This window comes from Mesocricetus auratus, unplaced genomic scaffold, assembly GCF_017639785.1.
Source record: "Mesocricetus auratus isolate SY011 unplaced genomic scaffold, BCM_Maur_2.0 Super-Scaffold_100282, whole genome shotgun sequence".
NCBI lineage: Eukaryota > Metazoa > Chordata > Mammalia > Rodentia > Cricetidae > Mesocricetus > Mesocricetus auratus.
In genome coordinates this window covers 49,287-70,920 of record NW_024429260.1, presented here as the reverse complement: position 1 = coordinate 70,920, position 21,634 = coordinate 49,287, and the positions used below count along the sequence as shown (strand labels likewise).

General features: G+C 37.5%; 1 pseudogene; it reads left to right on the top strand.

The window, feature by feature from the left end:
• Positions 1–21,634, top strand: part of LOC121136475 — a 60,060-nt pseudogene that overhangs the window by 3,730 nt on the left and 34,696 nt on the right.

Sequence of the window (21,634 nt, the reverse complement as noted above, 5' to 3'; positions counted from 1 at the left end):
ATCCAACACCCCTTCATGATAAAGGTCTTGGAGAGATCTTGGATTACAGGGACACACTTAAACATAATAAAAGCTATATAGAGTAAACCAACAGCCAACATCAAATTAAATGGACAGAAACTCAACACAATTGCTCTAAAATCAGGAACAAAACAAGGCTGTCCACTCTTTCCATTCCTTTTCAACATGTTACTTGAAGTTCTAGCCATTGCCATATGACAACAAAGGGGGATCAAGGGGATACAAATTGACAAGGAAGAGGTCAAACTTTCACTGTTTGCAGATGATATGGTAGTTTACATCAATGACCCAAAGAACTCTACCAGGGAACTCTTACAGGTGATTAACACCTTGAGGAAAGTGGCAGGCTACAAGATCAACTCAAGAAAATCAGTAGCTCTACTAAATACAGATGATAAAAGGACTGAAAAAGAAATCAGAGAAACATCACCCTTTACAATTGCCACAATCAACATAAAATACCTTGTGGTAACGTTAACCAAACAAGTGAAAGTCCTGTATCCCAAGAACTTTGAATCTTTTTTTTTGGTTTTTTTTAGTCAGGGTTTTTCTGTGGCTTTGGAGCCTGTCCTGGAACTCACTTGGTAGACCAGACTTGGTCTCGAACTCACAGAGATCCGCCTGCCTCAGCCTCCCAAGTGCTGGGATTAAAGGCATGCGCCACCACCACCCGGCTGAACTTTGAACCTTTAAAGAAAGAAATTAAAGAAGGCCTCAGAAAATGGAAAGATCTCCCATGCTCTTGGATAGGTAGGATCAATTTAGTAAAAATGGCGATCCTGCCAAAAGCAATCTACAGATTCAATGCAATCCCCATTAAAATCCCAGCACAATTCTTCACAGACCTTGAAAGAACAATAATCAATTTTGTATGGAAAAACAAAAGACCCAGGATAGCCAAAACAACCCTGTTCAACAAGGCAACGTCCGGAGGCATCACCATCCCTGACCTCAAGCTCTATTATAGAGCTATAGTCCTGAAAACAGCTTGGTATTGGCACAAAAATAGACAGGTGGACCAATGGAATCGAATTGAAAACCCTGATATTAACCCACACATGTATGAAGATCTGATCTATGACAAAGAAGGTAAAAATATACAATGGAATAAAGAAAACATCTTCAACAAATGGTGCTGGCATAACTGGAGACTGGCATGTAGAAGAATGCGGATCGATCCATGTTTATCGCCGTGCACAAAACTTAAGTCCAAATGAATCAAAGACCTCAACATAAATCCAGCCACACTGAACCTCTTAGAAGAGAAAGTGGGTGGTACCCTTGAACGAATTGGTACAGGAGACAACTTCCTAAACATAACAACACTAGCACAGACAGTGAGATAAACAATTAATAAACGGGACCTCCTGAAACTGAGAAGCTTCTGTAAGGCAAAGGACACAGTCAGCAAGACAAAAAGGCACCCCACATAATGGGAAAAAATATTCACTAATCCCACATCTGACAGAGGGTTGATCTTCAAAATTTACAAAGAACTCAAGAAGCAAGTCTCCAAAACATCAAAGGACCCAATTAAAAAGTGGGCTGCAGAACTAAATAGAGAATTTACAGTAGAGGAGTTTAAAATGGCCAAGAGGCACTTGAGAAAGTGCTGAACATCCTTAGGCATCTGGGAAATGCAAATCAAAACAACTCTGAGATACCATCTCACTCCTGTCAGAATGGCTAAAATCAAAAACACCAACGACAATTTATGCTGGAGAGGATGTAGTGAAAGGGGGACACTCCTCCATTGCTGGTGGGAGTGCCAACTGGTTCAGCCAGTTTGGAAATCATTATTAAGATTCCTCAACAAAATGGGAATAAACCTACCACAAGACGCAGCAACTCCACTCTTAGGCATATATCCAAAAGATGCCCAATCATACAACAAGGATGTCTGTTCCACTATGTTCATAGCAGCATTATTTGTAATAGCCAGAACTTGGAAGCACCCTAGATGTCCCTCAACTGAAGACTTATAAGAGAAAATGTGGTATATTTACACAATGGAGTACTATTCATCAGAAAAAAACAATGGAATCCTGAGATTCGCAGGCAAATGGATGACACTAGAAGAAACCATCCTGAGTGAGGTAACTCATTCACAAAAAGAGAAACATGGCATGTACTTTCTCATATATGGATTTTAGACATAGATCTGGGGAGTGCCAGCCTACAATCCCATGGCCAGAGAGTCTGGGAAACAGAAACTTCATTCAGTGGCTGATGGAAGAAGAGGCAGACTCCCACAGTTAAGTACTGAGCTGAACTCAAGAAAGCCAGAAACAGAGGGAGGACTGATGACCAAAGGGATTAAGACTGGGCTGGTTTAACCCCCAGAAACAGCTGACCTGACAAAGTTTAACTCTTGAATCCCAGGCATCAGCCTGGGAATCCAGCATGGGACTGATGAAGATCCCCTGAATGTGGGTATCAATGAGGAGGCCTAGGTAATATATTGAGCCTTGGGCAGTAGAGCAGTACTCATCCTGAGTATACACATGGATTTTGGACTCCCATGCAACAATGTGAGATGCACTCTCACCCTGAACTCTTGGGGGAGGGTCTAGGCCCTGCCCTGGATGAAATGACAGACTATGCACACCCCCATGGAGGACCTTACCCTTCCTTGGGAAAGGAGGGGACCATGGGGGCGGATTGCGGTGAGGGCACGGTAGGAGGGTAGGGAAAGGGAGAGGGACCTGGATCTGACTTGTGAAGCAACTTTGTTTCTAATCTAAATTTAAACTGAAAAATATATAAATTTAAAAAATTTCTGCCAAACCATTCTGAGGATTTGTACTTTGAGTAAGTGCCTTTTAGTTTCCATACTTAGTCCTTTGGGGCTATATGGATTCAAATAATCTTCTCTCTGATTTCTACTATGTCAATCACTCTTGTCCATTTCTTAGTTCTTTATAAAATACCCATTCTTCTTGATTCCTATGCTTCTGAGAAGGGGTAAGTAAGACTTATGTCTTTCTTCATTTTAATATCCACTATTAAAAATTAAATTTTCTTGCTATTTTTATATCATGTCCATAGCACACTACAGTATGAATATTTTAAGTGTTAAATCTTCAGGATGATTACTAATCAAGGATTGGTATCATACTTCATGGCATTATAGAAATTGAGCTGTGCTTTTACAATGAGAAATGATGAACTGAAAGCAGCAATTACGGAATTTCATATATGATGTGAGGATCACAACTCTTGCTTATATTAGATTTTGCTAATTCTTTGCAGGAGTGTCAGAATTAGAATTTTGAATGGTTTCTCTGATATATAAATATCAGATGTGTGTGTTTGTCTGCTAATTTTCTTGATGCTCAGTAACACTTTTCATGATCATTGATTTTCTCTGTATATTTCCAATATGCCTTTCATAGTTAAAAATGTGTACATGAAGACACATTGATTGTGCTGCCAGGCACTTAGTACTGTTTCTTAACTGATTTAAACACTTCAAATTTAAAGGATGGTTTCTGACATGTCCATTGTATATACCTAGTCTAATATAAGAAAAATAACTCCATGAGTTACCCTCTAAAGAAAATAAGATGTGTTTTATCTCACACAGATGTTGCCAGGGAATTAGGAATACATTCAATAAGGATCCATTAAGAAAGAGCATAACTTGCACATCACATTGAATACAACATGAGAAAATGGAATTACATACTCATGGTAATATAGGAATTCAACTGATGGAAAAAAAATAAGAGGAAAAAACATTAGTGAAATTATATTGTCATCAGGATATCATTACTAGGATTATGCTCAAGATTTAGTGAGGTGATAAATACTAGATCAGAGTGGAGAAGAAAAGATTTTAGATATTCGCAGCTATTCCAGCTTCAGGTGACATTGGGTCTCCGGCAGGGACCACCCGCCCATCACCCATCCCCCTCGATTTCGGGGGCCGCTCCCGGCATCCAGACGACCCGCCCACACTGGAAAGACATCAGCCCCTCCAAGACCCCAAACCCAGTGTGTCCAACTTCAGGTGAGATTGGGTCTCCGGTGGGAACCGCTCGCCCATCACCCATCCCCCTCGATCTTTGGGGGCTGCTCCCGGCATCCAGACGACCCGCCCACACAGGAAAGACATCAGCCCCTCCAAGACCCCAACCCCAGCGAGTCCAGCTTCAGGAAAGAGATCAGCCCCTCCAAGACCCCAATCCCAGCGAGTCCAGCTTCAGGAAATAGATCAGCCCCTCCAAGACCCCAACACCAGTGAGTCCAGCTTCAGGAAAGACATCAGCCCCTCCAAGACCCCAACCCCAGTGAGTCCAGCTTCAGGAAACACATCAGCCCCTCCAAGACCACAACCACAGCTAGTCCAGCTTCAGGTAAGATATCAGCCCCTCCAAGACTCCAACCCCAGCGAGTCCTGCTTCAGGAATGACATCAGCCCCTCCAAGACCCCAACCACAGCTAGTCCAGCTTCAGGAAAGATATCAGCCCCTCCAAGACTCCAACCCCAGCGAGTCCAGCTTCAGGAAAGACATCAGCCCCTCCGAGACCCCTACCCAAGCGAGTCCAGCTTCAGCATCCCCAGCTTCAGCTGCAGAAAGGAAGGAGACCCGTGGAGACAGAAAGACCCCACCAGCACCCATTGGAAGAAGAGATGGGAAGAAGACAAAATAAGAGATCACCCAACAATAGAAACACCAACATGACCCCACCAGAATCCAGGGATCCAACACCAGCAAGACCCGAAAAGCACTACATAGACAAAGAAGAGGAGACAGACCTTAAAAATTATTTCATGAAGATGATGGAGACACTCAAAGAAGAAACGAGGAAATCCCTTAAAGAAATAGAAGAAAAAACAAACAAAAAAAATCCATGAAATGGGGGGAAAAGTAAAAAATAAACAAATCTCTCAAAGAATCTAAAGAGCACCAAGTAAAAATAACCAAAAAATTAAGGAAACAGCTCAAACAGTTGAAGGATTGAAAGCTGAAATAGAAACGATAAAGAAAACATAGAATGAAGGGATGCTGGAAATAGAAAAGCTCGGTAAATGATCTGGAACTACAGATGCAAGTATCACCAATAGAATACAATAGATAGAAGAGAGAATCTCAGGTGTTGAAGACTCATTAGAGGATAAAGAGTCGTCAACCAAAGAAAATCTCAAAACCAACAAATCTTTAACACAAAATATCCAGGAAATATGGGACACCGTGAAGAAGCCAAACCTGAGAATAATAGGTATAGAAGAAGGTGAAGAAATTCAACTTAAAGGTACAGAAAACATATTCAACAAAATCATAGAAGAAAACTTCCCTAACCTAAACAATGTTATGCCTATGAAAGCACAAGAATCTTACAGAACACCAAATAGGCTTGACCAGAAAAAGAAGTCACCTCGCCATATAATAATCCAAACATCCAACCTACAGAGTAAAGAGAAAATATTAAGAGCAGCTAAAGAAAAAGGCCAAGTAACATAAAAAGGCAGACCTATCCGAATTACACCTGACTTCTCAATGGAAACGATGAAAGACAGAAGATCCTGGTCAGATGTCCTACAAACGCTAAGGGAACAAGGATGCCAGCCAAGACTACTATATCCAGCAAAGCTCTCAATTACCATAGATGGAGAAAACAAAATATTCCATGACAAAGCCAGATTTAACCAATACGTATCCATGAATCCAGCTCTACAGAAAATGCTATAAGGAAAACCTAGATTCAAGGAAGATAACTACATTCACAAAGACACAGGCAATATATAATCATACTTTACAAAACACCAAAAGAAAAAGGGAGGAGAAACTACACAAAATAACTTTACTAACAATAAATCAAGTGCAAAATAGGATCACCAATCAATGGTCATTAATATCCCTCAATGTCAACGGCCTCAACTTGCCTATAAAAAGACACATATTAACAGAATGGATACGAAGACCGAACCCTTCCTTCTGTTGCATATAAGAAACACATCTCAACATCAAAGACAGACGTTATCTCAGAGTAAAGGTCTGGGAAAAGATCTTCCAATCAGACGGCCCCAAGAAACAAGTGGGCATAGCAATCCTAATATCTAACAAATTACACTTCAAATTAAAATCAATCAAAAGAGATGAAGAAGGACACTTCATATTCATCAAAGGAAAAATACATCAATACGAAGTCTCAATTTTAAACATCTATGCCCCAAATACAAAGGCACCTACATTCGTGAAAGAAACATTACTAAAGATCAAAATGCACATAAAATCTCACACACTAATAGTAGGAGACTTCAACATTCCGCTCTCATCGCTAGACAGGACCTCCAGACAGAAACTTAACAAAGAAACAAAAGAATTAATAGAAGTTATTACCCAACTGGGTTTAACAGACATCTATAGAACATTCCACCCAAATACAAAGGGATATACCTTCTTCTCGGCACCACATGGAACCTTCTCTAAAATTGACCACATAATAGGAAACATAGCAAATCGCCACAGATAAAAAAAAATGGAATAACCCCCTGCATCTTATCAGACCACCATGCCTTAACATTAGAATTCAACAATAACACAAATCGCAGAAACCCTACAAACTCATGGAAATTGAACAATGCACAATTGCACCATCGCTGGGTAAAGGAAGAAATAAAAAAAGAAATTAAAGACTTCCTCGATTTGAATGAGAATGAAGACACAAAATACCCAAACTTATGAGACACTTTGAAAGCAGTGCTGAGAGGAAAGTCTATAGCACTAAGTGCCCACATGAAAAACCTGGAGAACAGTCATACAAGAGAATTGATAGCACAGCTGAATGTTCTAGAACAAAAAGAAGCAAACTCCCCCAGGAGGAGAAGACGCCAGGAAATAATCAAATTGAGGGCTGAAATCAACCAAGTAGAAACCAGGAAAACACTGAGAAGAATCAATGAAACAAAGAGTTGGTTCTTTGAGAAAATCAACAAAATAGACAAACCTCTGTCCAAACTAACCAAAAGACAGAGAGAGAGCATGCTAATTAACAAAATCAGGGATGAAAAAGGGAACATAACAACGGACTCTGAGGAAATCTAGAGAATCATCAGGGCATACTTTGAAAATCTGTACTCCACAAAATTTGAAAATTTAAAGGAAATGGACAATTTCCTGGATAGATATCACTTGCCAAAACTAAATCAAGAATAGATAAACAATCTAAACTGACCTATAACCCCTAATGAAATAGAAGCAGTCATCAAAAGTCTCCCAAACAAAAGAAGCCCAGGCCCAGATGGCTTCAGTGCAGAATTCTACCAGAAATTCAAAGAAGAGCTAATTCCAATACTCCTCAAAGTATTCCACACAATAGAAGCAGGAGCCTCACTGCAAAACTCTTTTTATGAGGCTACAATTACCTTGATACCCAAGCCACACAAAGACACAACTAAGAAAGAAAACTATAGACCAATTTCCCTCATGAACATTGATGCAAAAATACTCAATAAAATACTCGCAAACCGGATTCAAGAACACATCAGAAAAATCATCCAACATGATCAAGTAGGCTTCATTCCAGGAATGCAGGGATGGTTCAACATTAGAAAATCTATCAATGTAATATACCATATTAACAATCTGCGAAAGAAAAACCACATGATCATCTCACTAGATGCTGAAAGCGCCTTTGACAAAATCCAGCACCCCTTCGTGATAAAGGTCCTAGAGAGATCAGGGATAACAGGAACGTACCTGAATATAATAAAAGCAATATACAGTAAACCAAGAGCTAACATCAAACTAAATGGAGAGAAACTCAAAGCAATTCCTCTAAAATCAGGAACAAGACAAGGCTGTCCACTCTCTCCATATCTCTTCAATATTGTACTTGAAGTTCTAGCTACAGCAATAAGACAACAAAAGGAGATAAAGGGGATACAAATAGGAAAAGAAGAAGTCAAACTTTCACTATTTGCAGATGATATGATAGTTTACATAAGTGACCCAAAAAACTCCACAAGGTTACTCCTAGAGCTGATAAACACCTTCAGCAATGTGGCAGGACACAAGGTAAACTCAAAAAAATCAGTGGCCTTATTATATACAGATGATGAAGTGACTGAGAATGAATTCAGAGAAACATCAGCTTTTAAAATAGGCAAAAACAGCATCAAATATCTGGGGATAATGTTAACCAAGGAAGTGAAAGACCTGTATATCAAGAACTTTGTGTCTTTAAAGAAAGAAATCAAAGAAGATACCAGAAAATGGAAAGATCTCCCATGCTCTTGGATTGGTAGGATCAACAGAATAAAAATGGCAATCTTGCCAAAAGCAGTCTATAGATTCAATGCAATCCTTATCAAAATTCCATCACAATTCTTTAAGGACCTGGAAAGAACATTAATCAACTTTATATGGAAAAGGCCCAGGATAGCCAAAACATCCCTATACAATAAAGGAACTTCAGGAGGCATCACCATACCTGACTTCAAACTCTATTACAGAGCTATAGTCCTGAAAACAGCTTGGTATTGGCACAAAAATAGGCAGGTAGAACAAAGGAACCGGATCGAAAGCCCTAATTTTAACCCACACACCTATGAGCACTTGATTTTTGACAAAGAAGCTAAAACTGTACAATGGAAAAAAGAAAGCATCTTCAACAAATGGTTCTGGCATAACTGAGTACTGGTATGCAGAAGACTGCAGAGAGATCCAGGTTTATCGCCTTGTACAAAACTTAAGTCCAAATGGATCAAAGATCTCAACATAAATCCAGCCACACTGAAACTTTTAGAAGAGAACCTGGGAGATACTCTTCAACGAGTTGGTACAGGAGACCACTTCCTAAACATAACAACAGTGGCACAGGCACTGAGATCGACAATTAACAAATGGGACCTTCTGAAACTAAAAAGCTTCTGTAAGGCAAAGGACACAGTCAAAAATACAAAAAGGCAGGCTACTGAATGGTAAAAGATATTCACTAACCCTACATCAGACGGAGGGCTAATCTCCAAAATTTACAAAGAACTCAAGAAACAAGTCTCAAAAAAAAACCAAAGGATCCACTTGAAAGGTGGGGTACAGAGCTAAATAGAGAATTCTCAGTAGAGGAGGCTAAAATGGCCAAGAGACACTTAAGAAAGTGCTCAACATCCTTAGCCATCAGGGAAATGCAAATCAAAACAAGTCTGAGATACCATCTTACTCCTGTCAGAATGGCTAGAGACAAAAACACTGAAGACAATTTATGCTGGAGAGGACTTGGAGAGAGAGGAACACTCCTCCACTGCTGGTGGGAGTGCCAACTCATACAGCCTCTTTGGAAATCAGTATGGAGATTCCTCAGGAAAATGGGAATTAATCTACCACTAGACCCAGCAATTCCACTCTTAGGCATTTATCCAAATGAGGCAGGTTCATACAACAAGGGCATCTGCTCCACTATGTTCATAGCAGCATTGTTTGTAATAGCCAGAACCTGGAAGCAACCCAGATGCCCCTCAACTGAAGAGTGGATAGAGAAAATGTGGTACATTTACACAATGGAGTATTACTCAGCAGAAAAAAACCAGTGGAATCTTGAAATTTGCAGGTAAATGGATAGCACTGAGAAAAACTCTTAAAGAAATAGATGAAATAACAATCCAAATGATTGAATAAATCAACAAATCTCTTAAAAATGAAATCTTGAAATTCGCAGGGAAATGGATAGCACTGGAACAAACCATCCTGAGTGAGGTAACCCAGTCGCAAAAAGACAAACATGGTATGTAATCACTCATATATGGATTTTAGATATGGATCAGGATAGTGCCAGTCTGCTCTTCCACAGATAGAGAGTCTGGGAAACAGGAAAGAACCTAAAAGATATGCATATATGCATAGTACCCAAGAGAAGAGGATGGAGACAAGATCCTCTGAATGGATGGGGAACACAGCGAGGGATGGGGGGGAGTGGGACCTGGGAAGAAGAGAGGGGGTGAAGAGGAAGGGAGTTGGTCACGGGGGAAAAGGAAGTTGAGGGGGTGGGGGTAGAATAGGGGGAAGAGGGAATCATAGGATTGAAGACAGATCAGGCACCAGAGTGACCTCGAGTGATCTAAAGGGATAACACCAATTGGCAAGCTAAGCAATAGTGGAGGGACCACCTCGAATGCCCATCCCTTATAATGAACTTGATGTCTATAACCATCCGGGAGCCTTCATCCTGTGACTGATGCAAGCAGAGGCAAACACACAATCACTGAACTGAATCCAAGGTACCCAGTGGCAGAGAGAGGAGTGATGAGCAAATTGGCAAAGAATGGGCTGGCAAAACCAGCAGAGACAACTGATCTGAACAGGGAGAGCTCTTCGACCCCAGACCGACAGTGGGGAGGCCAGCATGGGACTGATCTGGACCCCCCAAATGTGAGTATCAGTGAGAAGGCCTGGGCAACATATGGGGCCCTGAGCTCTGGATCAGTGTCTATCCCTGGTATACAAACTGTCTTCGTGTGCCTATAGCACAAAGAGAGATGCTCTCTCAGCCTGGACTCTTAGGGGAGTGCCTGGACACTACCAAGAGTAAAATGACAGACTCTAGATATCCCCTATGTGGAAGGATTTGGCAATAGGGTGGGAGGGGGTGAAGGGGAGTGCGGGAGGAGGGGAGGGAGAGGGAACTGGGATTGACATGTAAAACAAGCTATTTAAAATTAAAATAAAAAATGTTTAAAAAAAGGTGTTTGGATAGATAGATGATAGATACATAGATAGATAGATAGATAGATAGATAGATAGATAGATAGATAGAGATTGTCCAGTACCTTGAGTATAGTCATATAAATGCCTGTGGGTGTTTGACTTTGCTGCAATCAATCGCTACATGAAGCTTCCAGGATGGCATAATGGTAGTAGTCAAACTCATTATCAGGAATGTGCATTTAAAATAGTCCCTATACTATTGCTTATTTTGCCAATTGGTGTCATCCTTGTAGATTACTGGAGGTCCCAGTAGTGCCAGAGCTTTCCTCAAGTCTATAGTGACTGCCTCTATTATGGTATTTCTCAACTTTACTCCCTAATTTCCCAAGTTAACTTTCTTGGTACCCACTAAACTCCTCTCTTCTTCTCTTATCCTCCTCCCTTTTTCACAATTGCTGGTCCCTTCACCCCTGATCCCAATATGCTCAAGAGATTTTGCCTCATTCCCCTGCTCTGAGGTACCATGCATATCTCTCTTAGGTTCCTTTCTGTTTCCCAATTCGTTGAAGAGTATCTCCCACACTCTCTTCTAAGTGTTTCAGTGTGGGCCAGGCACAGGTGGCACATGGCTTTAATTCCAGCACTCCGGAGGCAGAGGCAGGCAGACCTCTGTGAGTTCCATGCTGGGGTGGAACGACAGCCTCCAAAACAATACAGAGAAACCCTGTCTCGTAAAACCAAAACAAAAAGTTTCTGTTTGGTTGGATTTATGTTCAGATCTTTAATCTATTTGGACTTAAGTTGTGTACTAGGCGATAGACATAGATCTATCTGCAGTCTTCTGCATACCAATACCCAGTTATGCCAGCACCATTTGTTGAAGATGCTTTGCCTTTTCCATTGTATAGTTTTAGCTTCTTTGTCAAAAATCAAGTGTCCATAGGTGTGTGGTTTAAAATCAAGGTTTTCAATTCGGTTCCATTTTTCTACCTGTCTATTTTTGTGCATTCAATACCAAGCTGTTTGCAGAACTATAGCTCTATAATAGAGATTTAAGTCATGTATGGTGACGCCTCCTGAATTTTGTTTATTGTATAGTGTTGGGTTTTTTTTGTTTTATTCCCACCCCCCATATAGGGTTGTTTTAGCTATCCTGGGACTTTTGTTTTTCCATATAAAGTTGATTATTTTCTTTCAAGGTACGTGAAGAATTCTGCCGGAATTTTGAAAGGGATTGCATTGAATCTGTATACTGCTTTTGGCAAGACTGCCATTTTTATTATGTTGATCCTACCAATCCAAGAGAATGGGAGATCTTTCCATTTTCTGATATCCTCTTTGATTTCTTTCATTAGAAACTCAAAGTTCTTGATATACAGGTCTTTCACTTACTTGGTTAACATTATCCCCAGATATTTGATGCCATTTATGGCTATTGTGAAGGGTGATGTTTCTCTGATTTCTTTCTCAGCCACTTCATCATCTATATAAAATAGGGCCACTGATTTTTTTGAGTTAACCTTGTATCCTGCCTCATTGCTAAAGGTGTTTATCAGCTATAGGCATTCCCTTGTGGAGTTTTTCGGGCCACTTGTGTAAACAATTACAGATTGCAAATATGTGTCATATGGTCCAATCTTTAATTGCATTCTGGTCACATTACCCTCTAAGTATTCCCCTATAAGAATTTTAGTGCAGCAGGAAGATATTGTCATAGAATGGATATTTTTTACCACATAAAGCAAGTAAAACTCAAAAACTTACATGGAAATTTTTTCTTAGTTGATGTTAAAAGGAAAATTGAGACATTGCTAAATAGCAGTAATAGACAAAGTAGAACTTTTACTACCTTTTACTAATGATGAAGCTGACAAATTATGCACAGAAAGTGAACCAAGGTAAGAACCATGTGAAAACATTTGGGAGTTATCATGAACAAAGAAGCTAGAAAATCCAACTTATAAAAAGAGCTAACAGGATCATTTGTGGAATTGTAGAGGAAACACCAATATCTAGAGCCCCTCCAATCTATACTCATGCAAATGGATCAGACAAGGTAGGTTACAAGTCAGAAAATTTGAGTAAAATGGATCTATATCTTTAGATTTCCATCCAAAAGTAAGAATTACGTACTATTTTCATGGTGTTAGTTGATCATATAGAACCTTTCAATGTAGTTACTGATTTACAATATGAGCGAAGTGTTGTGTTGAATATTATAACCACTGAATTTATAACAAATGATATAGAATTGTCATTATTATTTAGATACAGGAATAAGAATCATCCCATATAAATAACACACATCAAATCCCACATGGTTCTGCCAGGCCCTCTAGCACAAGGTAATAATGAAAATTTTCACCTATTGATTGGAAATGTTCTGAAGGCCTAAGAATTTCAGGAAAAAACATTGTCAATAGCAAAGGTTTGAAAAATGTATTGTCTATCACATTGCTAAAAGAGAAGGAAATTGTAAGGAAAAGTACTATTTGTTCTTTGTATAACCAAACTCTACAACATGTGGGAAGTAACCCAAATGATGCTCAAAGGAATGAAACATGGATTTGCTCAATTTTGTAAAAATTGTTTTCAATGGGCAACTTCTTTTAGTTCAAAAAAGGCTGATTTTGCAATCACAGATTGGCTGGTATTTATGGCCATCATGGTTATACCTGTACAAATAAAGACAAACCATTATCCAGCATATGTGTTAAGAAAATGAAACAGCATTTTGCACAGTATATGATAAGCCAGATAAATGACACTATCCTAAATGGCAGGCAGTTATGGAAAATACAAATCGAACTCTAAAGCATATGATAAATAAACAAAAAATGATGAAAAAGATCCCCCAAAATTCATTGTATAATGCGTTCTTTATTTTGAATTTTCTACTAAGAAAGGAACATCAGCAAAGGGAAGATATTGAATAATAGAAACAAACAATGGAATTAAATAATCAGATATACTTTATATATGTGTTGACCACAGAATAGAAAGAAAGACATGTGTTACATTGGGGAAGAAATTTTGTTTCATTGCTTGGGAGAAGAAAATCTGTGGATACCATCAAAATTGATAAATATTGATTTAAAAAAGAGAGATCTCTTAAGTAGAACAGATGATACTTCATCAAGCAATTTGGCCACTTAATCTAAATTAACCTTAAAACTAACAAGTGCTTTTCTTTTTATGAGATACAACTTGCCAAAAGAGAACCTAGCTGAAATTAGGGTTGGAGAAGGGTTTCTATTTTGTCTTTCCAGGAGAAAAAGGTCATCCAGCTAAGGAATCTGAAGACCACTGGAGAAATGATGCATCTGAAGAAAAGAAAGACAAATCATCCAGAAAAAATTGTCCCAAGAAAAAGAATATCACATTCCCAAAAGAAAATTTTCAGAAATCTTCCCAAATGTTTGTTTCTAACATTCTCTACAGACATATAATGCAAACGATCTTTTTGTAATCCCAGTTCAATAAGTATTGAAGCTGGCTTTAGATTTAGAATGTGGCTCTCTCCTTTAAACCAAAGCATGATTATTAAATGAAAATACAAAATCACTTTCTCATGTCAGAAGAACCAACAAAATTTAGCGGACTATTATTTTGTCAGTAAACTCATAATCCTTTGGTGTTATTTTGACTGATTAAAATTTTCTTGATATATGTTATTTAAGATTATATGAGGTTTATATGTCATGCATATAAATATATATATTTATTAAAGTTTTTGTCATGATGTTAATGTTCATATAGAGTACTAGCTAATTCTAGAAAAAGTTTTATCTACTTTCTTATACGTGATTACTGGTTTGAATCTCCATGAGTTTTCTCCAACGAACCATGAACCTATCTAACAGTCACCTTTGAAGTCTCCAAAATGAAGATGGGGCCCGATAATGATATTTCCACCAGGAATATGACAACACCATGAAGCTGAGAAACACCATCTAAATATCTTCTTTTCATTACAAACCACCTAGAACAATTTCCCTGTGGCTAACTGAGATTATCCAGCCTCACACACACCTTAGAAAAATTTTGAGGTAGCTAGCTGACATGATCCAGCCATACAGATGACTCTACCCACGACTTGAGACAAAGATCTGCACTTTCCCATTATACAAAAATGATATACAGCAAGGTCTCCCAATACTTCATAATTAGTCCAAATTTTTCTTTTCAGAATCCTCTGAAAATGCTGTTGCCCACAGTCAACAAGAAGTACCTTTAAGAACCTGATGCTCACATTCCAAAGAAGTGGGATGTGTGGTTGAAGCTTTTTCATTGGGTTTGGATATATTGTATTGCTTAGGTGGATGTTTCCAGGTTGTTATAGGTTACAGTCAGGAAGAAATTTTAATAAGGTTATTAGATTCAGAGTTCTTTTGGCACACAGATATTATAGAATAAAAGGGTATTTTATTCTATATTTAATCCAGTCTGAAAAGGAAAAAGGGAGTATACATATATATATTATATAATAAAAAAGGTGTATTGTTGAATCTACTTTTAAAAGGCAACTACTAGTTTTAAATATACTATATTGGATTGAAATTTGTACATTGTATACAAATGGCATTTTGATAAAAATTTGAGATTAATTTATTAAAATATATGGTATATTTGTTTCTAATCTTGTTCAAGGCACTGTACTAATACAGTTCATTTAACAATGTAATTCAAATTTCTAGTACCAACTATACAGATAAAAAGCAGATTCAGGTTAGTAATTAGTCACCCAATACAATTAAACTTGCAGTCACATTAGGTATACTTTCAAGGAAAAGCAGATATATTTTATGGATCTAGAGAATATAGCATTTAAGATGTTTTTCAATAACATAAGTCCTTTGGGAAGCCAAAAAAATTGCCCCTTATCTTACTATTGCAATGCAAAACCTAAGCTATCCCCTTGGGTTTCAAGTCCTCACTAGAAATTTCACTAGTACCCTGACCTCCTCCAGCCCGACTGTTTTGATAAGCCAATGTCTTCAAGCAGTTAGTAACTGTAGGAACAAAGTGTGCAGTACACATTCGGAGCTAGGTTAGGTCATGGTATTTGGTTGAAAACAGTTCCTGTTTCCTAGAGGGCACAATTGCTAGAGTCCTGAGCTCCACTTGCACCCACACCTCACATAGTTCAATATGATAATGCACACTGATTAAATGATTCTTAAGGAAGGAATCACATAAATAAATGACTTTAGCTGACCTTATTGTTGTGAAATTTCATATATGTATATATATACATATATATATATATATATATATATATAGAGAGAGAGAGAGAGAGAGAGAGAGCTTAAAAATGAATTGTTGTTAGCATGCATTACCAGATCCAGAAGGCAGGCATGTACCCTTTCATTCATACATAAATCATTTCTACATGCCTATCTCTCTGAATCACTTCCTCAATATCCTTTACCACCTAATGGTATATCTGAGAACACTAAAGATTTCTTTTGCCACATGAGAGTTTCTAGAAATTGAATTAGTCCATATAACCTATTTTTAGGCATGCTGCTAAGATAACCATATCTGAAATTTTAATTTTGAAATAATTGTGGATTTTATAGGAAATTGTAAAAGTAATAGAGGACTCTAGTATATTAACGTAGCCTCCACAAAAGTACTATCTTTCATAACAATAGTAGCATATCAGATTAGGATATTTCCATCACAGATGTCCACTGACTGTATTTGGATCTTACCCATTGTGTGTGTATGCTTCTATGACATGTGCATTCTTTCTTAGATTTTCTTTTTTGTATGTACTATTGTTTTGGAAATAGGATCTTACTATATAGCCCAGGCTGGTCTCAAGCTATCAATATTCCTGTTTCAGCCTCCCAAGTGCTGAGATTACCACATAGGTTGTTTTTTTTCCAATGAGGCATGTCTACTCCTGGAGCACAGTTCTACATTGGAGAAGATGATGAAAATCAAAGAACTTCCACGTGGAGTTGCTTCCTTTGTTGCAAAAGTAAGCCAGTTAGCATGAAAGTACTCTTACCTCTACAGCTGACAGTATGCTGTCCAAATTCAGTGAGCAGCACATAAAAAGAGTGACTACAAAATAATGCCAAGATAAGGCAGGACAGTCCTTCAAAAATCCTGTTTCACAAAAGGGTCTGTCAGATATTCAAGGTCTATAGGCCAAAGATGAATGCTCCAACATTGCAGTAGAACTTGGGTGACTGTCCAGAAAGCCATTTGATTGTGACATTTCTCATATTTTTTGTATTTGCTTGCTCATACTTCCTGTTTACTCAGTTATTACTTCCTTCTCTCATGCCTGAGGGAGTTGAAGATTAGATAATCATACTTATTGTTTTCCTGGTTTACCAGACTCAGAAAAGATTTTCAATAAAGATATTTAAAGTGGAAAAGTTTGAGAGACATTAAAAGGTAATTTGATAATGAAAATCAGAATGGAAAGAGAATTAGTTGCAAACTTTTGAACTTATCAAGATATGTTAGATAATGGAGTATTTTCTCTGTATTTGTCAAATTAAAAATGGACACGACATGGTTTATATACGTAATGCCTATTTATATTGTACATAGGTTTGTACTTACTGTACATTGTTTTTCTTATATTAGTGCTATATCCTTTTTATTTTAGTCACAAAAGGGGAAATATGGGTATATTTCATTTATGATCTAATAAAGCTTGCTTGAATATCAGAATACAAAGCTAGCCACACTAGTCAGCTTTACAGACCAGGCAATGGTGGCACACAACTTTAATCCAAGCAGTCATTCATTAGTCATATAAGCTGGGTAGATGGTGGTACACAACTTTAATCTCAGTACTAGAGAGGAATATAATGGGGTCTGTGACAGAAAGTTGCTCTTTTTTCAGTCTGAAAATTTTGTAGTAGTAAGCCCTCTTTAGTGGTTGACTGCTTTGTTTTCAGCTTGAACCAGATTATCTGGGATTTTATTATTCATGTTGCATAGTAGCAATAAATATTGTTGACCAAATGTCTGTTTAGCAGTATGAAACAAGTTTTGGGTGTATGTCCAAGAGTAGTAATATACTGGAATTTGAGGTATGTCCATTCTCCACTTCTTGAAGAATCCCACACATATTTATACTGGCTGTACAACTATGCAGTAGCAAAAAGAGTGGATTAGTGTTTCTACTACACTACATCCTTGCCAAAATGAGATGTTATTTGCTTCATTTACCTTGCTTGGATAATGTGATCGATAGAAGTTGAAAACAAATTAGGTTTGATTTTTAATATACACTGAATCTTTCTTTAGGTGCTTCTCACCTATTTGAGTTTCCTGTTGAAAATCATCTATTTAGATTTGCACCCAGTTTTTTTGTTTTCTTGATGTTTTTGAGTTCTTTGTTTTGAATGTAAGTCCTGTATCAACAACATATTAGTAAAATTATTTTGCCTTTCTCTACTCTGCCAATTTGTCTGAATGTTTTTCTTTGCCATAAGGAACTTTCTGCATTCCATGAGGCCCCATCATTAATTGTTGATTTGAGTGCCTGTGTTATCAGTGTTAAGGCAATGTCCAAAAGATTTCAATTGTATTCACAACTTTCTATTCTATCATATTCTGAATTTCTATAATATATCTCGATTTATATTGAAGCCATTTTCCATTTGGAATTCATTTTTGTGCAGACATATAAACATGTATATATATTCATCCATCTACAGGAAGTCATCCAATTCGACCAGAAGCATTTGCTTAAGGTACATCATTGTCAAATATAAGGAATTCACAGAAGTAAGCATATATGTCTGGGCCTTAAAATTGATTCCATAGATGAATGGTTCTATTTTTACGGAAATACCAATTTGTCTTTACTCAAAGTCTGAAGTACAAGTACAAGAATCATTCTGTAATACTTCTTGATATCAGGAACATTGATACTTCTAGAAGTTCTTATATCATTCAGAAAGATTTTAAACTTTTATTGCTGTTACTTTTGTATAGTGTGTGTGTGACTGTGTTTCTGTGTGAGTTTTTGTGTGTATGTTTCCATATGAAGGCAAAAAATTTCCTTTCAATTTTGTGCAGAGCTCTGCAGAAGGTTTTAATAGGAATTACAGTAAATCTGTGCAGTGCTATTGGTATGATTTTTTGTTTTTTGTATTTTTTACTCTATTTATTGTATTAATCCATGAACATAGTAGATATTTCCTTCTTTTGACATCTTTTTATAACTTTTTTCTTCAATTTCCTAAACATTTGATTATATGGGTCTTTTAATTTCTGGTTTAGTGATACCCTAAGATATTTTACAATGATGAGTGTATAGCAGACGATATTATCAAAGTTTATTTCCCATTTAGTTTGTCACTTCCACATCTGCAGGCTAGTATTTTTTGCTTTAATTTTGTATCCTGATAATATGAGGAAGTTCTTTATCAACTGTAAGGAATTCCTGGTAGCATTTTTGAGTCACTCATATATATATGATCATATCATCAGCAAAAAATGGTACTTTGAATTATACCCTTCCTATTTGTATCTTCTTGATTTCCTTAAATAGTCAGAACTGAAACACATATACAGGTATATTACATAGATTGAAATGCTACATATATATATATATATATGTGTGTGTGTGTGTGTGTGTGTGTATGTGTCTGTGTGTACATGGAATAACAACTGATGAAAAAATGAGGCTATGAATTTGAAGGAGAATGTTGGAGTATAAATAGGATAAGTTAGTTTTATGAAAGGTAAAGGAGAGAGGTTGTAAATAAGTTGTAGTTTCAAAATAAACAAAAGAGTGTTACCTTAGAAAACTTATTTGGTAAATTCCAAAATGTTGGTTTTATATATTTGTAGAGGCTAAGAAACTATGATCCAGATATCAGAACATTTCTATATTTGAGGGTTTATTTCCTGTTTTTAGGGCAGAAGTTTTAGTTTATTCTCATAAGAAAGATGAATAAAACATGCTCACTTTTAGCTTTGACTAATTGTGGTTATAACTGTAGGATCACAATGAATTCTAACTATAAAACACCCCTTCTAATTCCAGACATTCAATTGAATTTTTAAAATATTATTTTTGTAGAAAAAAAGAACTTGTTAACTAAAAGAGCAGATGTGTGTTGTCTAAGCCCTTCCTCCTATATATATTTTATATCCTATTTCAGGTTTAAATTTAAGAACTACCAGTTTGTCCTGGCTCTGGTATTTGCCATTGAGGAGATGAAAAGGAGCCATCATCTTTTACCTAATACATCTCTTGGATTTGATCTTTATAATATCCCTTTCAGTGAAAAAAATACTCTTATGAATGCTTTTTTTGGCTCACGGGGATAAATGGTGCCAAAGCTAATTACAATTGTAAAGAGGAGCAGGTGTTAGCAGATGCACTTACAGGAACATCATTTGTAGTATCAGCCCATATGGGGACACTAATTCAACTTTACAAAATGCCACAGGTAAGGGAGAGTGGTGTGATGGAACACGAAAGCAGAATTCCTTTGGTGATATTTCAGATTCTATACAGGTAAAACAATGTCATTTGAATTTTCAATCTGACAAAGAATAAATATCTAGACATTTAATGATTTTTCTATACTTCTACTTTGATAGAATGGAATAACAGGGTAGAGAAGACAAATGGTTCTGTTAATCTTATTAGTCTTGACATAAATTTTTGAAATATCACAGGGGGGTATGTCTTAAAACTTAGAATGTATAGATTAGCATCTTAACAAGTCCCAACTGTTGCTTGGAAAGTAAAACTGCATTGGATGCCAATGTTCTCATATTTTTATCAAAACTCTGCTTTCCTCTTAGCTTACCTTTGGGCCTTTTGACAATATTCTGAGTGATTGGGCACATATCTCTATCAGATGGCTCCCAATGATATATCTCTGCCACATGGCATTGTCTCTTTGATGCTTCATTTCAAATGGAGCTGGGTGGGACTGATCTTTACAGATGACCACATAGGAATGCAGAGATGGAGAAAAATAAAGTCTGTGTGGCTTTTGTGGACATGATTTCAGGAACCTGGGACTCATTTTCACACAAATTCTGGAAAAGTCTGGGAAAGATCCAAGACTCATCTGCACATGTGATTATCATTTTGGAGACACTGATTCTCTACAAGTTGTAATGAAAAACATAGGGCAGAAGTTAACAATATGCAAAGTCTGGGTTATGAATTAACAATGGGATGTTAACAACTGCGACCCCCGGTGGGGATCCCCAACCCGCGGGGATGAGATGATGAGGGCCGCTACTAATTTGGTGGGTCTTCACGAGCAGATCCGATCTTAAAAGTAAACTTCAAGAGGTTAAAGGAAACAGGCTCAAGACAACTTTTGCTGATTAAGAGCGTTTATTTTTGGGGTGTGATGGTACTTATAGAAAAAGAATCTCAGGGGGCAGTACAAGCATGCCAATCAAGTCTCAACTCAAATACACACCAAATAAGGTAAAGGCAAAGCTATAATTTTCCATCAGACATCAGTCGCATTCTACAAATGCTTGTCAGTGTAAGTCAGGTGCAGGAATTAGGGAGGGGTAGGAAGTATTCAAAGGAACACTTTAACCTTTTGTTAACAAGGACAATTGCTCTATAAGGATTACTTCCCCCTGGCTAGGCGGGTGGGCTGCCCTGTGTAAATTTAACATTTATGGTTAACCTTTTCCTTTGTCTCAAGGGCATGTGTGCTCGCAGTCACATAGGCAGAAGGCCAAGAAATGGCTGACAGACTCCATTTTGTTCAAGGTTCTAGCAGTCCCCAACAAACAACCACATTGATTATTTTATGCTCAATTGTTTCCATGGTAGTCTCATGCTTTCACACTACTATGAGGAGATTGTGGATTATGCAAATTTTATACAAACGGTTCAACCTTCCAAATACCCGGAAGATACATATCTTCCTAAATTATGGCATTTGTTTTGCAAATTCCCATTTTCTCAAAGTGATTGCAAATTGAAGAACTGTCAA